The 16,825-nt window shown below is 37.1% G+C and overlaps 1 protein-coding gene across 2 annotated transcripts in view; it reads right to left on the reverse strand.

Moving 5' to 3' along the window:
* Positions 1-16,825, reverse strand: part of MAGI2 (membrane associated guanylate kinase, WW and PDZ domain containing 2) — a 1,245,024-nt gene that overhangs the window by 312,602 nt on the left and 915,597 nt on the right. The gene's annotated exons all lie outside the window — the stretch shown is intronic.

Genomic DNA, 16,825 nt, shown 5'->3' on the forward strand with positions numbered 1-16,825 from the left:
GCAGAAATAATACAGTCATCTCTGACCATAATGCAATAAAATCTAGACATTAATAATAAAATCATAACCAAAAGAACTTTCATCTAGAAATTAGAAACTCTAAACAATTTCTGGGTCAAAAAGGAAATGTTAACTGAAATTGTAGCATTTCTAGAAGCAATGAGAATGAAAACACTAAGCAGCAAAATCTGTCAGGTACAACTAAAACAGTGATCAGAGAAAATTTTATGTCATATATATATATAAATATAAATAAAATGAAGGTGAATTCCTAATTCAAAAGCTAGAAAAAGAACAAAGGAATTTCCTTAGGGAAAAAAGGATAAAAAGAAAAAACTTCATATGGCGGATAACTGAAAAATAGTAACAGTAATCAAAATGCTGTTTCATTTTAAAAATCAGCAAAATAAATACTAATTTAAGATGAAAAGATAAGTCACATATAACAAAGTAAGAAAGGACAAAGGGAAGCAACCATAAAGATTGTAGAATACGTTACACAAACCTATGCCAACAAAACTGAAGATCTAAATGAAACGGATAATTTCTTAGGAAAATGCAATTTATCAAGATTGGCCCCAGTGAAGATGGAGAAGCTTAAACAGATTTTTAGTCAATGTGCCATACTAAACCTTAAATGGAGAAGAAACAAACAATGTGAGAATACTTGGTATAAATTTCTTTATAAATTCGGTGTGAGGAAAGGCTTTCTTAGGCTGAGACTTGGTGAATTTGAGTACATAAAAGCAAAAAAGAATCTCTGTACAGCCCAAAACACCAAAGTCAATGTGACAAGATAAATGACAAGCTGAGAGAAAAAGATTTGTAACATGTATCCGTTATAAGGGCTGCTCTCCTTCATAAAGAACTTTTATTTTTTAAAAATATTTATTTATTTATTTATTTATTTATTTATTTATTTATTTATTTATTTATTTATTTTAGAGAGAGAGATAGAGAATGAGCACACAAGCAGGGGGAGGGACAGAGGGAGAGAGAAGATGACTCCCTGCCGAGCACAGAGCCCAAGTTGGGGATCGATCTCAAGATCATGGGATCATGATATGAGCTGAAATAAAGAGTTGGACGCTTTACCTACTGAGCCACCCAGGCACCCCCATAAAGAATTTCTAAAAAGTGAAGTGAAAAAAGGAAAAAAAAAAAAAAAAAAGGAGAGACTAAAAACTTGACAGAGAAGTGTGCAACTGCCAGGAACAGACGGTTCACAAAAAGTATTCACGAATGTCTTTTACACCTGAAAAGATGCCCAATTGCCTTATCACAAGAGAACTGCAAATTAACACTACAGTGAGATACCACTCCTTACCTACCAGATTGGTGAAAATTCCAAAGCTGGAGGACAAATTCTTTTGGCAGGGTTGTGAAGGAATCGGCCCCCCTCAGACCAAGCTGGCGATGATCAATTATGGCACATCCTCTTTTGAGGGGAATTTGGCATGAAATAGACACATCTTACCTTTTGATCCAACAATCATTCCTCTAAGAAATTTCTCTAAAGTTTCATCTTCAATAATATGAAAAACCCCACAAATGTACAAGGTTACTCACTGCAGTATTATTTTCCTAGCAAGCAATGGAAGCAAGCAATCTCAACATCCAATCAGAGAACAAGTCTAAAACAAAAACAAAAACAAAAAAGAACACAGTCTACACACAGGGTGTACCAATGTGTGCAGAGTCGCAAAACTTACAAGAAAAATCTCTATGCTCTGCTATAGTGATTTGTTGGATATTTTACCAAACAAAAACTTTCCTTTGCTTATTTTTGGAAAAAAAAAAGTATGCAAGAAATAGAGCCAGAAATTAAAGAAACTGTTTAATTAAAGGAGGTGAGAATTTAATTAAGGTCGAAGGAACAGGAAAGGAATGAGGCTTCTTTGCAAACCACACCAATGTGCTTTCATTTGAAAAAACACAAAACTAAAAGTTTCAAGAGTATGGGGGGGGGGGGGCAACATTAATTGTCATGATTTCGACCTAAGGCCAGACTAGAATTTACTAATTCAGAGGGGAGGCACAGGTCTCTGAAAGGATAGTTTTGGTGGAATTCTCCCCCACTGATAAATGTTATTAAGCAGACAGTGACCTTAGAGAGCCCATATGTTCTCTGGACATTGTGGAGGCCGCAGAGGTGGATTCCATTCATGATGAGATGTCCTTCTAGGGAACCATAATAATCTCTGAGCTATTGTAGACACTGGGCGTTTGGCTTTCAGTGCAATGTAAGGTGTAAAGTTACTGCAGTAGGCAAGTTACAAAAGCTGGGTAACTCCAAGCAGGTGTTTCTTCAGGGAGGGTCTATTCACCAGGAATGGCATTTTGGCTTCAGGGTACAAGGCCTTATTTAGAGATGAGGTCATACATGAATCTTGGCCTGTAAGGCTTTGAAGAGGGAAAGCCTAAGGAAGAGGTCAGGCCCACAGTAGGAGGCTGGAGAGAGATCGCTTTCTTCCTCCTTAGTTGTCATATTTTCCCCTACAGGAAGATCAGTCTGCTTTATGGGCCGCTGAGCAGATTACACAGCACCGACTGGAGAGTGCAGACAAGTGCAAGGTCTGGAAGCTAAACAGCTCATAGCGTGCTCTCCCATGCTAGAAGGGTCTCTGTAGTTTAACTGTTGATTCAGAGTGAACACTGATAAATAATGGGGGCTTTAAGAATTGTTTAGCTACCATTTTCCAGGGAGTCAAGATGAAAACCGGGATAGGTTATGAGAAAGAAAAGAAAATCAAAATTTTGCTTTAATGCTCCACTGTGCCTTATCAATGGAGATTTTAAAGATTGAGAAAAAAATAACTGAGGGAAATGGCCACATTTTACCATGTTTTTTTTGATGGTGGCTGTGATTGCCATTTTCTTTTTATGCCCCTGAAATGATCAGCTTTCAATAGGATATTCTATGGTTTTGTGCTTCAAAGTGTTCTGATGAGATCTGGATGTATTAGTCTAAGTGAAATTTGCAATTAATCACTGATGGCATTCCCTAATATAGCTCTTATAATGTAACATATTCTGAGCCCCTCTTTTCATTCAAGAAATATTTATTGCTCATCTACTTAGAGGGAAGCAGTGGGCTAGGGTGTGAGGGTACAGGAGTGAGTCCCAATATCCTCGGAAATGATGGTAACAGGCAGAGGCAGCCTGTAAAAACTTTCACTAATTATTAATTCATTATATTTTATGATACGTGCGACTAGGAGAAATACATGTACATTTTATTCTACCTAAACCCTCAGGTAATTTTTGAAGAGCTTGGAATCACAGGTTGTTACATTTCATGGGTATAATTCACTACGATTGATTTAAATAATCCTAATTCAATAAGTCAGCAATGCACTTGACAATTGGGTATTTTGGGGTGAATTCACACAACAGATGTCATTTTTCTAGTGGAACAGTCTTTTTAAATTGAAAGAATTTGATATATACAAGAAAGTTCTATTTAAAATCTCTGGGGACAACTATATATTGAACATCAATACAGTTAAGGACTTGGAAAAATGAAATTTAAAATTTACTTATGTTTATTATATTAGATGAGGAGAATTCCACTTAGGAATATGCCCTAATTTCATTTTCTACTTAATATGCAGCCTCAGAGCACTGTTTAATTAAAATGCCACTTAGACCAGTGAAATGGATCAGACTGAGCACAGATCTGGGGTTGCTAACTAATGTGAGAAGGATGAGTGAGCTCTCTGTGATGGTGCTGTCTGAGGCCCTCCTACCAATCCTGGGTGCAAGAAGCACTATGACAGTTCTACATGCCATTAAATAGTAGCATCATTTTCCTTTTGCCATGATACTCATGGATCCTAAGAGACTTGCATGCTTTATAGATAAGCAAGCTGGATATTTGTCAAACTGGAGTGATGTAGGCTTGTTATAGAGTCTCACTTTATCTGGTCTACTGAGCTTTGTGATTTTTCTGCCAGAACAAAGAAGTAGTTCATATTCATTTTTGAAAAGGACACTGAAAAAAGAAAAATCAATAAAAATACTAATTGTCAACATTATCTGGGGAGAGGAAGGAAAAGAGGATAACTTGAGGATAGCTTCTATATTTTCTATCTGTGTCGTGGAATATTTTTCAACATTAACGGAATAGGCAGGCTGACCAAGCTCACAGTGTTCTGTTCTATACTTGTTCCAGGTGGAGAAAATATCTACTTCTCAGCAGTACCTGTCACAGATAGATCAGAGTGTCAAAGGTAGTGTGAGTTGAGAGATAAGGCAGGGAACTGCTTTTCCCAAAGCATGAAAGGAGGAGGTTGAATATTCAGTGTAACTGTAACAATGAGATTTCTGATTCCCTACCTGGTATTAATCTAAGGCACTACTGCTGCCTATTAAAATTTAATGACAGAAATGTCCACATTCAAACATTAAATTATATTTTTATAGCCAGATGTGTGTGGGGGATTGTCCAAATGTTCTCTTCCAAAATAATTTCCTGTCCAGATTATTTTAGCTAGATCCCTAAGTAGAGATACTGGAATCACAATCTCTACCCTCACCCCATCTTGGCAATATTGTATTGTGAATGGTGACTTGACAGGACATAAGCATCATTTTTTTTTTTTTTTTAAAGTAGGCTCCCTGCCTAGTGTGGAGCCCAACATGAGGCTAGAACTCATAACCCTGAGATCAAGACCTCAGCTGAGATCAAGAGTCCGATGCTCAACTGACTGAGCCACCCAGGTGCCTTGACATAAGCATCTTTAAATCTGAAGTGGGTGAATGATATAAATGTTACAAATACACCTTCAGTTAGGTTATAATTAATTTCCAATCATCATAATTCCAGGCAGTATGAAAAAGCAGCAAAGCGTCTATTTATAATAGACTGTGCTGGCACTGCCTTCCTATATAAGCATTCACTTCAAGCATGGGGCTTTGCTAAAAGGGGAAAGTGGTGCAATTTTAATACAAATCCTGAATTTCCTGATCCACATACAAACAGAATAGAAGGTCATTAGTAAGTTCCTAGCACAAAAGAGGGCAGGGCATTTTTCCCGGTGATCTGGCCGCTGTGATGGACCATGAATGTTCACCTACTTAGCTCTGGCCCATCTTGGCAGTGTTCTCAGACCGAAGGACTGGATTAGATATAGGGATAGGGAAATGGAATCTCACCCTAAGAAAACACAAAATCCTTTTTGATAAAATTAAAAAATAAGGTAGCAAGGCATGATATAATAATACTAAAAAATTAGAGGATTTGGAATTAACAGCAGATACTGCATTACTGCTTTGCATCACGGTGGAAGGAAACAGAGAGACATAACGAGAAAGCTGAGGGTTGGGTTTCCTAATGCTATCTGCAGAAAAAGACCTGGAATAGAAAACATGATGCCTGATAGGTCTGCAAGGTATCCTGATGCCTAAAACATTGGGAAAATCCTGGAAAATGCTTCACCCCAGTGAAAAATACTACTCTTATAAAGCTGTTAGAGTCTGTCCGAGCTTGAGTTCCCTGGCATGGAAAGAGCCAGTCAATCCCACAAATTAGGCTGCCCTGCAGGCGTGTCTTAGATGCCAGGCTTCCAGGAAATGTTAAAGGCTCAAGTGGAGCTGTGATTTGTACCTGTGGTAACATCGGACTGGGTAGAAATCATACAAGCAGTGACAGTGTGATATGATGTGGGACTCAGCAACTTTGCAAGACTCAACACTATAAAGTCAAACTTCTCAAAAGCAGGGGCACTGTGAAGAAATAGCACTCGGAGCATTCTAGAGGGCCACATGGTCTAATCGAGGGAATCAATAATTTTTGATCTGTAATGGCCTTTTGAGGCAAAAAACACTGGAAATATTAATTTGTACACAGAACATCACTAGTTAAAGTATTAATTGATATGATAATTGGGTCAAGGTCTTAAGCGACATTTTCACTCATAGTCTCAGAGTCTTCTTTAAGCTGGCATTTTCAGAATCACCTCTGATACACACAGGGCACACAGTCCAGGGTGGAAGTGTAATCCACAATGATAGTTTTAAAAACATATTAACACACCTTTCTTTTTCACATTTCTCAGTGGGTGACTCTCCCTCTATTTAAGCACTCACCTATTTCAGGAAATTCAGGTCTGCTTCAGTGGGGATCTAAGGAAGAGTTAAGAATCGATGTCTAACTTCCATTTGCCTTGGATGGGAGTAGGACATGGAGGTGTAAAGCCCTGGGAGACAGGACTCAGGGTGTGGAGTCCTTACAACTCTAGACAAGGGCCAAAACCATTCTGATGTAAGCCATTCTGCAGCAGAGACCAGCAAGACCAAGAACAGCTCCTAACCCCAGACCCATCCTCATTACCATAGGGATACCTACTCATCTACTACATGGTTCCATCTTAGATGACAGGAGAGAAGAGACCCATTAGGGAAAAAAAAATCTGATAGAGATTTTGAGCTTTAATATTGACAGACTGGTGCCCTCCTCCCTCCCCCATCCTCAATAAGGCTATTTTAAACTAAAAAAGGGCAGAAAAAAGCCCTGAGTTGGCAGGTTCAAATTTTCTTATCCTCCATCAAAATAACCAAGGCTCCAAAGCTATCTAAAACTACAATATGTAAAATTTGCTTACATATGAGTTGTAGTTTGGAAATACCAACCTTTCTGTAATAGCGTTAAGTCAAAATCAAGTTAAGTATATAAATAGATATATTTGACAGAAATAGTATGGCTTTGGCGTCAGACAAACCTGATTTGAATGTTGGGTTTTCTAGGACCAACCTCAGTTTTTTTATCCTGCACCATGTTATAAGGAATGGAAATGTAGAGTGCCTGATGTGCTTGGCACTCAATAAACATTAGGAGCCACTCTGAATACTATTATTGCTGTTGCTGCTCTGTCATCATCATCACCATCATCAGTGACATCATCACCATCATCACCATCATCAGTGACATCATCACCATCATCACCATCATCACCATCATCACCATCATCATTGCTGTCAGTAATAATTACAATAGTAGCAGTAGCAGGACCTGACAGAGTAATGGGTGCTGAGGGAACTCAGAGTCCATATTTGGAGTTTAGGGAACATAAAAATTAGTAGTGGTTTTGCCTCATAATTATTGGAAGAAGGTTTCCTGAAATTATCTGAAATATGGAAAATAGCTGATAAAAGTGGGTGTGGAAAATACGGACTGGAAAATTATTAAGTAGGTAGATCCTTTTCATTCTATTCCTGTGCAAACTTGGCTTGAAGGCTTCAGAATTAGAAGACCGACATTTAGCAGTGGAGTTGAACAATGGGAGAAGGGGCCTGGATTATAAAGAAGATACTTTGGTGCAAAGGGAGGCAACTGGGGTTCATTAGAAAAACTATCTGAAGACAAATACAATTATGCCTGATTATAATGTTCTATTTAATAGACAGATACATGACTTTTTCCAGAGATATTATGCTCTGGCTTTTTGTTAGTAAAAAAGCAAAGTAACAAGCATATTTAAAATAGTTTCTTTAAAATATGCATCAGAGTTCAAGTGCTCAGAGATGGTTTTTTTAAAAGAAAACAAGAAAATGTATCAAAATAGCGACAGTGCTTATTTCTGCATAAAGAGATTTCAGTGTTCCTTCCCTTCAAAAAAAAGTTTCTTTAGTTCACAAATGAAAATCACATCAGTACTATAAATACAGCCCTTGAAGTAACAACTATAATTAAGATAATGATATTTTCATTAAGACATTCTCTTTGTTTGATCTGATGACATTTTTCTTTTAGTAAAATTTTAAGTGATTAAAAATCTATTTCTGCTCAAAGATCAATCAATTATTGTCACTCAGAGATAATACTTGAGAATAAAGGATGAAATCTGTGTTTTAGAATCAGTGTTGGAAAGAGGATTTTTTTCACTCGGTAAATAAATAAAAGGTGACAAAGAACCTGAAAGTTACTTTATTGGTAGTGAACATTAGCATACTATACTCAGCAACCTAATAGAGATACAAATAAGATAGTCCTAAAACTGCTGTGATTTAGGAAGTTCCACAGTGACAGGGGAAAGCTGGAAAACTCAGCAAGCCCAGATGTCAAAAGATAGACTGAGAAGGACTCCGTGGGAAGCGAAGAAAAAGAAGCAACAAAGAACGAGAGGGAAAGAATATGGTACACTATTGAGAAAAGAGACTTCTATTGAGTTCTGAAGACTGCATCATAACCCTCTGCTTTTTCTCCTTCATGGTGAGAAACTTTGAAGACAGGAAGCATATCTTACTTATCTTTGTATTCCCCAAATCTAATATTAAATGTTCAGCATAGGCACTTGTTGAAGGAATAAATGAGAGCCTGTGCCCACTGTGGCACTGAGAAAAATAAAAGGTCATATACCTGCATGTGAAGAACAACCTCAGCTTGGGTAGTGCAAGAAATTTTGGCTTTTCTTTGACATTTATACCTTAGTTGTGTCATTATGTTATGTTATGTTTGTTTGTTTTTTTCCCCACAAATGTTAATTCAACTTTTAGTTAGGTATTCTTGGGGTGAGAGTGTTTGTTTCAAATATTTCCGGATGTTCTGGGCTGAGGTGGAAAGGTAGAAGAAAGAGTTGATATTGGCCATGTTCCAGAAATCTAACTTCCTACCTTGTCATTGCCCTAACATGGGTATTAGGATTAAAGAAAATGTTTTAGTAAAGAATATGAAAAATAGGCATTACAGTTTTAGTCACGTCGGCTTTGGTAACACAGATTTTTTGGTTGTTTTTATTTTCTCTTTACAGATATTGTGTGCTTTTAACAACCAGACTAATACTATTATTGTACATTTTACAATAACATGGATGAAATAATACTGTGCAAGATTTTTATGTTTTCTTAGTTTAATTTTGCAAACAATAACCCATTGTATACTTTCAAATTTATTCTTTTATATTTGAGACGTAGACACAATCTTTTATTGAGACAGATCCCAAATTTCTCTCAAACTCTTTCTAGGGGCAATATATTTAAACTTTTATTAGACTCAGAATTTATTGCAAGTAAAGGTGCCCAATATCACATGTTTTCAGCAAAATACACACAAATCAATGAGAATATTTCAGAAAATCACAGGAATGAAAAATTTTCAGATGTCATTGGGCTCATTTCCATTTCTTCTAGTGGGCTTTATATTTACCATAGTGGAGAGAGATAAGGATCAATGCCTTTTATTTTATTTTATTCACTGATTATTCTGTATTTGAACATTACCAAATTCATTACTCATTTGTGCAAGGTTTATTGAATTCTGCGCTAAGAGCTAGAGAGAAAACATTTTCTGTGAAAGGGGTTCAGTGTACAAGTATACATTGGAGATACTGTGGGTTTTGTTCTAGACCAACACCACAAAGCAAATACTGCAATAAAGTGAATATTTCAATAAAGCAAGTCAAATGAATCTTTTAGTTTCCCAGTACATACAAAAGTTGCATTACACTCTAGTGTATTAAATGGGAAATAGCATTATGACTAAAAAAAAAAATGATGTACATACCTTAATTTAAAAATGCTACAACATGCTAACCATGCCAGTCATAATCACTAATCACAGATCACCATAACAAATAATAATAACGAAAAAGTTTGAAATACTGTGAGAATTACCAAAACGTGACACAGAAACACAAAGTGAGCCTATCCTGTTTGAAAAAGGGCACCAGTAGACTTGCTCAATGCGAGGGTGCACAAATCTTCAATTTGTAAAAAAACAAAAACAAACAAAAAAGCAAAAACAGAAAACCTCAGTATCTTTGAAAGGCAGTAAAGTGGAACACAATGAAATGAGGTGTTCCTGTATAGTAATGGGGAGATAGGTAAGTAGAAGAAATTCTATAAGTTGGGAAATGTCATGGTAGAAGTATGTACAGGTGTTCAAATGAAGGAAGGGCCATTTATAGGAGGGACTGAGTGGACAGTAGACATTTTATAGAGAAGCTTCCCTACAGCTCATCATAAAATATGAGTCAATACTTACCTGGCAACTCTTCTTACTGAGAGGAGTTTATATTGAAAAAAATCTTAATAAATGCTATTTACGTCCCTAACCCAACCTATCCAGGAGGTTATATTTTAAATTTTTCATGGTCAAAATTATGCCCCTTCCTGCCTCACCTTAGTTATTTAGCACCACAGAAGTATTAAAATCAGTTATAATTGATTGATACTGCGTATCAGGCACTGTGCTGAGTGTTTTACATGAATTGCCTCATTTGATCCTCATGGCAACTCCACCTGGGAGAGGAGGGATATTCTTTTACTGATCTAAGCAGTTAAATTATTTGCCCAATGAAATTCTTTTTGATGAGGGTGGGGAATGGTGGTGCTAGAATCCCTTTGATAGGAGGAATCCTTTATGGACTATCCTTTCTCAGAACTCCCAATGTCCTAAATATTGGTAAGAAAATAGGGAGAGCCACACACAGAGAAAGATCTAGCCAACTGTGCATCCCCCCTTTATGAGGAATGCCCCAGAACTCTGAAATAATTTCCACACTGTTCTTCAGTAAGAGTCTAAATTTAGGATTCTTAAAATCTTTGGTATTGCATTTCTTTGGTCTGCAATAGATGTAGAGAATACCTGCTTTGGTTGTATAGAAAGATATCATCATATAGTACCTCAGCTAACATTAGAGTCATAACGTATCATCAGTATTTATGCAATAATACAGGTTATATTTATGAGGACACTCAGAAACATTAGAAACTAAAAATTCATCTTGCATTCATATGACAAGAAAATATGGATGTACTTGGAAGTCTATTTCATTTTATTTGAATTGTAATGCCATCTGCCAAAACTCACTCTCTCAAAAAGTACTGCTCTGACAGCACCAGAAAGGAAATTTGTGTGAGAAACAGGCATCTGTTTTTTACTTAATTTACAAAAGACACATTTTGTTTGCATTCGTAAGGGCATTTTGCAAATTTACTACCCAATTAATATGTCATTCTGTGACAATGACAAAATAATCGGATTCTTAAATGAGTCTCATTTCTTTTAACTTTATAAAGCATGAAAAGATTATATGGTGTAGTACAGAAATTTACTTTCAATTTATAGTAATACCATCTTTTCTCTACGAAGACGACACTACTAGCATCATCTGGGCATTAGCTTCAGGTAATTTCTAATAATGACAATGAATTTGTGCCCCGTCATCCTTGCCTGGTTCCTACTGTGATAGGAAGTTTGTACATTTGTGAAATGATGAATAGGACCTACCAAGAGTTAGAGACTGTGGAAGAGAATGAAACAAATTAAGTTTCAGAAGAACGGGCTCCATGATGATAAAATCTTTGAAGGTGTGTGGTGAGAGCTAACAGTGGTCAGACGTCTGCCCAGCTCTTGCGCAGAGACATAGAGTAGACTCTGTATTTAACATGCTAGATACTGCAGAGGGGATACACTAACAGGTGAGATCTTTGCCTCTGAATAATTTATAATCTACTTAGAGAGGTAAGAACATCTAATGTAAAAATGGAAATAGATCCATAAAGAGTATTTATGAATAAAGGTGCAGGGATGACTTAGTATACATAAATGTATGATTTCAAAGTATGTCTTTAATTTTCAATAGCTTCAGGACCTCATTGATTTTCAAGTAGAATCATGAAGGAAGCAAAGAATGGAAGTCAGGCAATACTTGGGAAAAAACAAGATGAGTTCAGGCATGGGTTAGGGAGAAGTAGGTGGGAAAGGTGTAGTTTTGCAAAGAATGAACGTGGTAATGTGTATGTACATTGTAATATAATCATCTATTTGGAGAAAAGAATTTATGTTAGAAAATAATAAAGGGAAAGGTTGTATATGTAATGTAGATCAACTGATGGATGTTTAAAAAGTAAATTCTACCTCCAATGTGGGGCTCAAACTCACAACCCCGAGTTCAAAAGGAGCATACTCTACTGACTGAGCCAGCCAGGTGAGCCTGATGGAAAGTTTCTGAATACTGGGTTGAAGAGTCTTAAGTAATTAGAAACCATTGCAGTGTCCAAAAAGGGGGGGGGGGGGCAGGAACACCATAATAGATATATTTGGGGGAAATCTTAATTAGGTACTTGCATTCTTGATATTTGTACCATTAGTATATAGCACATACCCAGAACAGTGCTTAGAATACAACAGAACAATGAATGATTAGAACAAGGGGCTAATAAGTTGGTATTCAAGGGGACACCTGCATTTCTGTGGCTGCCCTGATTCAAACCCTCTTTCCTATATCTTATTTCCTACATTTTCCTTTATTAAATTCTCCATAGCACCAGCCTCAGTGGGTGGGGGGTGCTTTGTCCAACTACAAAAGTTGAAAAGCCCAGATACTTGATTTCTCTAGAAACTTGAAAACTAGGGTATGGACCTGTTTTCAGTCCAGATTTGGGCAATCAGACACAACCACATGAAATTTTAAATCTGGAGTTAGTGATGCAAAGAAGCAGCAACAGTGAAGAATTTATTCTAGTGACAGAAGAGCCTGCCACAGCTGGTTCTGGGGGCGGCCATGGCAGTTTGGCCAGAGAGAGCAATGCCTTTCTTGGCTCATCCTTGTTGACTCTGGTTGAGATTCTGGCTAGAAAAACTCTTTTTGTTTTTTTCTTATTTTCCAAGTCTGTTTTTTTTGTTTTGTTTTTGTTTTTGTTTTTTCCCTTTCTCTACCTTCCTCATGATTCTGTAAGCTTCCCAAGCCTTTCAAAAAATTTTTCATTTTCTGCATAGAAGAAGCAGAATCAGTTTCTGTTGTTTGTACTTAAGAACTGTGATAAAGGAATTCCAGGCAGGAGATGATTAGGATCCTATTTGGAGACAGTGATGATGGGCAGAGTGAAGAAAGGACACAAGCGAAAGACACCAGACAAGGAAGAATCTGCAGATCTGGTAACTGGCAAGACATTGCTATTCTGTTCTTGCTTCACTACACTGTTTGCTGGAATATGTGCATGACGTTGCCTAAGGGATAAAACAGAGTGAAACAAAATATTTGCAAGTATATACCCTAACGGATTCATAATAAAGTGTGTGGAACATGAGAATATAATGTCTGTAAGTGTGATATTTCTTCAGAGGATAGAGTAAACTGGGGGAGTAGTGGTAAACATAAATGATTTTTTAAAATAAAAATGTCCTTCCATAGGAGGAAAGAGTAAAGCTTTCATGAGTCACTATACTTTTCAGACTAGTATATGGTTATGAGAACCATGCTAATTGTTGTTTTCCTTGACTTTCTGGCCTTATCACCAGCACCTGTTGCCTAAATTTCAACATGGATGAAACTTCATCACAGTCTTTACCCCCCATCATGTTTTCCATTGACTTGTTCTGTTCTAGTGATTGGCACTGCAGCTGCCAGATGCCCAAACTAGAATGAGCCACCATGAATTTCTTCCTCCTCCTTCTGATTTTTTAAGAAGTCCTTCATTCCACTTCTTAATTAACTCACATAGAATTCCACTCCCCTCCATTCCTGTGGCTGTTGCTAAAATCTCATATCTTAACTGGAATTTTGCAATGGTTTCCTAATTGTTCTCTTTGCATCTAACTTATCCCTTCCAATCCACCCTATTTCCTACTACCATAGTAAAAATTCAACAAATCCAGATTCATTCATTCATTTCCCCTTCCAGAACTTTTGTCCCATTCTTTTTGCTTTCTAGTGAGAATGGCATACTAGGTCTGCCATGATCTCATCTCTCTAGGTGCATCTCCTTTCTCACATAAACTTCCCGTGCTCAGACTTTTCTTCATGCTCAGGCTCTACCACAAGCCCTTGACTCTTGGTTTTTGCATATGTTGTTTCTTTTATCTGGAGCCTACTTCTCACTTCCTTTTCCCAGCTAAATTCTGCCTTCTATGACTCACGTAAGTATTATCCCTGACCATCATTCTTAGCAGGTAGCCACGGCTATACTTCTATAACCCTGGTTCAAATGTTACAGCCCTTATCATTTGTAATATAATAGTTCATTTTTCTCATCTTTCTCCACAATTAGTTAGTGGGGACTGTGGGGACCACATAGTTCACTGATCTTTGTATCCTCATATCTCAATGAGTTTTGTATTTCTAGCATCTAGGCTTTGCCCAAAGTTAGGTCCTTAATATATATTTTATAGTAGGAATGAAAAGAGCACATATTCCGGGGCGCCTGGGTGGTGCAGTCGTTAAGCGTCTGCCTTCGGCTCAGGGCATGATCCCGGCATTACGGGATCGAGTCCCACATCGGGCTCCTCCGCTAGGAGCCTGCTTCTTCCTCTCCCACTCCCCCTGCTTGTGTTCCCTCTCTCGCTGGCTGTCTATCTCTGTCAAATAAATAAATAAAAAATCTTAAAAAAAAAAAAAAAAGAGCACATATTCCTTATGAAATCTAAAAGATTTTTATAGCCACACTTTGGCTAATTTTATCATCAATAAACAGTTCTTTTTACAAAGGTGAGAAAAGGTCTAAGGTATTTTCATTACCTAGCACTTGGTCTACAATAAACCTGGATCTGTAAGACACAATATACAACTGTTTCCAAAATGTTCAATAGTCAAAATGCTAGATCTTTTGGAAGAGGAGAATAATTTATTAAGCACCATTCTTGCCCCAAGGGGAAGGAAAGTTCAGAAAGCTGCCTTGCCTTTTCCTCCAACTTCAAAACAGATTTTCAGAGACAGGGTCCTTCAGTAACTCTTGTTTAATGCAAATATCTCTTGTACTATGGCAAAAACAGAAGAGAAGGTGGGGGGAGTACAAATCAAATAGAAGGAATTAGAGATTATTTGATAAACAGACTAAGAAAATTCCTTAAAATTTTAAAGTCCACTGGAAAGAGAAGGGAAGAGAGGAAACAAGACAAATGGTCAAAAGTGCAGAGAAAGCCCCAGCTCCACGCCTACTAAGAATCAACCTCAACAGAAAATTGGTGTTGCCTTCAGCTTTTGGCTTCTTTCCCAGTGTTCTGTTCAAAGAATTCCCTCAGCTTCATCACCCAGCTCTTCAAGGTCAAAAAACATCCACAAATAATCAGGCTTTGACTCAATCTGTGTGGCAATTGGACTCTGCAATTTTGCAGTTCAATATGGGGAGGGGATAGAAATGACCTGACACAGAAACTCTGTGGTCTAGCATTATAGATAATTTCCTAGTTACTTAATATATTTTCAATCTTGAATTAATTTGGAATACCATGCTAAAGAGAAAAAGTTCTACACAGGTGCTATTACTTTTCATTTTTCTGCTATGAAAGCAGTTTTCCTACTAAAAAGAATTTGGAAGACTTATGAAATTGAAAAAAAAAATAAGAATAAGATGAAAGTGCAAATACATTTTTTTTTAAACTGGAGATTTTTAAATTGAGGTATAATTGACATTATATTAGTTTCAGATGTGCAACATAATTATTTGATAGTTGTATATATTGTGAAATAATCAGCACAAGTCCAGTTAATATCCATCACTATACATGACAATTTTTTTCTTGTGATGAGAACTTTTAAGATCTACTCTCTCAGCAAACATTCAAATGTGCAAAACAGTATTATTAACTATAGTCGCCATGCTGTACATTATATCTTCATGATTTATTTATTTTATAACTGGAACTTTGTACTTTTTGACTCTTTCAGCCATTTGCCCACCTCCCACTGCCTGCCTCTGACAACCACTAGTCTGTTCTCTGTATCTATGAGCTTGTTTTGTTTTGTTTTAGATTCCATGTAGCAGTGACACTATATAGTATTTTTCTTTCTCTGTCTGGTAATTACATTCTTAACCATTTGTTTTGTATAAAATGGATATAGAAATACAGTATGGGACTAAAAACAGATACCCAAAATCCAGAAAAAAGTTCATATAAAATCATGTTGGTTCTAGTAAGAATGCAGAGAACATGGACAATACTGTCTATTGAAAACAGAGCAAAACCTTTTTCTATGAGGCTGTGTGCTGTTGGGTGTTGGAATCACCTCCTTATCACCGTTGAATCTCCAGGTCTAGTCCAGTGCCAGGAACATAGAAGGCACTCAAGAAACATGAATGGAATAAATTAGCCTACAGGAATTTGGAGAGAGTATACCAATAGTTTTAAAATGACTCCTTAAGGTAAGTTTAAAAATAATCAAGATAAGGGGCGCCTGGGTGGCACAGCGGTTAAGCGTCTGCCTTCGGCTCAGGGCGTGATCCCGGCGTTATGGGATCGAGCCCCACATCAGGGTCCTTCGCTATGAGTCTGCTTCTTCCTCTCCCACTCCCCCTGCTTGTGTTCCCTCTCTCGCTGGCTGTCTCTATCTCTGTCGAATAAATAAATAAAATCTTTAAAAAAAAAAAGTTAAAAAAAATAATCAAGATGAAATATAATCTCCACACAGAGAAGTGATTAAGGAAAGAACAAGTCAGATAAAATCATACTCCATTAAAAAAAATACCCTCCAATGTGATTTAGCAAAAAATCCAAACTCCATACCAGAGCCTACAAGGCATTCCATTCCTGCTGACCTCTCTGATTTCATGTCCTAGCATTCTCCTCTCTGTTCTCTTATACCAACCACACCGGTTTTTGTGGTGGTTTTTGTTTTGTTGTTGCCACTGTTATTTTCCCTGTTCTTCTCTGGATGTGTCAAGCCAGATTCCACTTTGGGGCTTTTATCTTTGCTCTTTCCTTTACTCGGAATATTCTTCCTTAAATACTTTCATAATCAACTCCTCATTATTCATGCCTCCTCAAATACCACATGCTTACAGAGGCTTGACCATGCTATCTAAAATAGCTACCCCCTTCCCTTCACTCAATCCATTACCCTACTTTATTTTATTAGCATTTTTTATCATACGAAGTTTTACTATT

The sequence above is a fragment of the Ursus arctos genome, unplaced genomic scaffold (genome assembly GCF_023065955.2).
Source record: "Ursus arctos isolate Adak ecotype North America unplaced genomic scaffold, UrsArc2.0 scaffold_3, whole genome shotgun sequence".
Taxonomy (NCBI): domain Eukaryota; kingdom Metazoa; phylum Chordata; class Mammalia; order Carnivora; family Ursidae; genus Ursus; species Ursus arctos.